Genomic DNA, 3709 nt, shown 5'->3' on the forward strand with positions numbered 1-3709 from the left:
GGAAATCGACGCTAGCCTCGGTACATGGACGCACACCACCGAATTAATGTGCTTAGTGTGGCCAAGTGCACTCAACTTTATACAATCTGTTTTACAAAACCGGTTTATGTAAAATTGGAATAATCCCGCAGTGTAGACATACCCAAAGATTAGATTGAGCAAAACCGCTTCTGCTGCTGGATGCCTAGTGCAGGCGAGTGCCTGCGACATGGTGCTGGGGGAAGGGGAGGGATTTTTCTTGGACAGAGGGAGGTGAGAGAGAAGGGAGTTAAGAAGAAATGAATCCTTAACGCCCTCAACTGTACTCGAATTTTAGAGCCACCAGTTGCCTTTAAGCGATTCAAAAATACAAAGAGCAGGAGAACGTAGGGCCTGCCTGACCCAGAAAGCAGCCAAAAGGAACAAACTTTTATCAGCATTTTACTCTGGAGAGAAGGATGTCAATAATTTGAGTCCAGTGAAGAACTACGGCATGCCCACACACACACACAGCGCTTTGAAGTGCCCAAGCTTCCCATTTGACTCAGCTTAGCTCAGGGTAAGATGCAGCATTTCTGCATGTCACGCAGCTGAATCAAAAACTACAGTGGCACTAGAATGTCTGCAGCTACCAAGAGCAGTTCAAACCGGAATTCTCGAGTCTTTAACGTCTTCGGGAAGTCCGGATGCCATTCCTATTAGCTACTCAAGCTGCTTTTGGGAGGTCCATGCCAGAAGCCATCTGACAATAGCTTCATCTTCCTCTTGCAGCCACCCTCAGGAGCAGGTTGGTTTATCTGCATGCACACAACCTGGGCAGGGAGGTAAAGTTACAGTGCTGTATAACTCAGGGGTGTTAGTATGGCCACTCTATTGAGCTAAGTCCACAGGAAAGAGCAAACAGGAAAGCAGCAGGACAGATCTAGATAAGCAGCTCTCAGCAGCTAAAGACAATGGGGAAGCTGTTAGTATCAAGGATCCTGCCTCTGGCAAGGCTGGTTTTGCCTACGCTGGAAGCCTGGTGCACAGAAGAACCCTAAAGGGTTAAAAGCCCCTTTCAGGCAAGGAAGGCGGGGCCTGCTTAGAGCCAGGCAACAGCTCCATGTCCAGTCCAGTGGCTCCAAAATGCTTTGGTTCTAGCGAAGGACCACTGTGCTTGGTCAGCGTATGAACCACTGGCACTGCTCCCAGCGGGTCTCAGCCAGCCATCATGGGGGACTGCAGCCCAGGGCCTGGGTGAGCCTGGCAGAATCGTGGCATCCCACCACAAAGGGGGTGTGCTCCAGCTGGGAGGGGGCAGAGGGACAGCTACCCAGTAGGCGGGACAACTACTTGAGTCTGCATCAACACATTTCCTGCCACAAGCTAAATGGAGCTAACCAGCTTCAAAGAGGCATCCTTGGGTCCATGCTGGGGCTTGCACACATTAACTAAATTGGCCTTAAGCCGGATTGTAAGGAGTTAGAACAAAGCCTACAGGACCCACATGCTCTGCAAAGGGGACGCAGGAGCAGCCTGAAGCCAGCCACCTGCAGCCTGTTGGCATATGTCAGCTGCAAACGTTTGCCCTGGATACCAGACATGCTGTGGCAGGGCTCATGGGCTGCAGCCAGCAGCATCCACACAGCTAAAGCACATTTGGCCCGTTAATTGCCATGCTCCACAAGGTAGCTTTGGCCCCCAGATGCTGTCCTGAGGAAGGGACTGGCCCCCACGTAGGGCTGCTGAGGTTTCTACCTTCTGAAGGAGCTAACCTGGAGAGGGAGGACTCCTATCAGGGCCCATCCCTCCCTCCCTCTTAGTAGCGCAGGCTCCCTCCATTCCTAGGGGCCGTCTTGACCATCTGCACGGAGTCCAGTTCCTGCCAGGGTTCCAGATTTCACTGGCCCTCCGACCCCCGTTTCTGCCAAGTTCTCTTTGCAGACAGGAGACACGCAGAGACTTGGAGGCCTGCCACAGAGGGCTATGGTGCTGGCCCAGGGCATTCCGGGCAGGAACCATCTCTTATACAGGCACCTCCACAACTCATTCTCCCTTCGCACAGTGCCCAGCACAACAGAGCCCTGACCCTGCCTATGCTGTATTACAGGAGCAGTGGAGACTGTGTGAGGTACGCTCAGATGGCACACAGACATCCCCGTCTCCATGGAGTCAGGCTGACAGCATTCGGAGCAGCACTTCTGAAGGTCACAGGAACCAGCCTGTTCTACAGCAAGCATCTGATTAGCCCCCAGCACCAACCCAGCTAGAAAAAGGCAGGGCTATTTTTAGTACTAAACAAATGCTGCTGAGATGGAGGCACTAGGAGGCTCCTTCCCATAATTAGAAATTCATAATTTTTTTTTTAAATTTGCCTTGCGAGGAAGCCACGTGTTTTTGCAGAGCTACTACTGATCGAGAGAGATGGGTCTGTTTGGGGCTGGCCATTGGCCCCCAGCGGGGCCAGGTTAGTACAAAGGGACACGCAACAAATGACATGGTAACATCAAAGCGTCTGTCAGAGAGTAGGAAGCGCATTCTGGACCCACCAGAGCCCCGCTCAGGGTCAGGATTTTGATCCCAGGAGCTGGTCAGACTGATGGGCCCCAGTCCCACGTCCAGCCCTTACCATTTCCCCTTCAGGGTTCTGTGCTTACTCACATGGGACTTGTCCAGACACCAGCTGCCTTCAGCTTCCCCAAGACAACTCAGGTTCTGAACCCAACAGGGTATCCCACATACCACCATGTGGCCGCAAGGGCACCCCGGGTATCTGGTGTCACTGGGGCAGGGGAGTGTTTACAGACACCTTCTTCCAAGCACCACACCCCATTTTCCCCTTGCTCTCAAAAGCAGTGAGAGCATCCGCCCTCTGCCCAGAACGGCATCCGCCCTCTGCCCAAATCCAAGCGCTCTCCTGACACAGACGGGGCAGCTTTGGGAACCCCAGGAGAAAGAATTACAAACCACTCAGTTACTCACACCCACAGGCTCCATGTTGGCAAACGGAAAGACAGCTCTGTGTTATGCTCACTAGGACCCAGGAAATCTCAAATCCCGAACAACATTCCTCTGGACTCTGGTGCAAGCCCCACTGAAAGCTGCCGGTGCTTTCGTTCTAACCCCAAGGGAACTGGCTTGAAGCCTTGGAGCACCTCTCTGCACATGTGTGGGTTTCAGGGTGCTTTACACAGACGGGGAGTTAGCACAGCAGCTGAGTCCCAGATGAGGACAGCTAGACAGAGGTTAAACAGCTTCCACAGGCCCAAGAACAAGTCAGCAGTAGAATCTCCACAGCCCGAATCTCTTGCATAATGTCACAGAACATCTGTTCTCCCATTTGCATGATATTACCTGGAGCGCTCCACCATCACGTGCTGAGGAGGGAGCTCCAGGAGCCATCCTGCAGGCTGTGGGCATGCAGCTCAGAGACCCCATTTCTACCTTCTCCATGACCCTCCCCATTTGCAGCATCAGACCTGTGGGGGCCAGCAGACAGGGACCTGGCCCACAAGAAGGAGGCATGGTGGGTAGGAAACGGCATGGTGACAGGCCATGAAAGAGACTGCAAACAAGGTGAGGGGGGAGAATGTCTGTAATCATGAGTTCCTGTGTCTGGCAGTGATCTGCACTCTCCTCATGCTCAGCAAAGTGAAGGCTCCTCTCAGCCAGGAGCTGGGTACCTACGGGTTCTGTTAAACTCAAAACCTGAATCAGGCTGACAAACTGCCACCCTCCCCAGCGATAACCC

Source organism: Chelonoidis abingdonii, chromosome 11, assembly GCF_003597395.2.
Source record: "Chelonoidis abingdonii isolate Lonesome George chromosome 11, CheloAbing_2.0, whole genome shotgun sequence".
NCBI lineage: Eukaryota > Metazoa > Chordata > Testudines > Testudinidae > Chelonoidis > Chelonoidis abingdonii.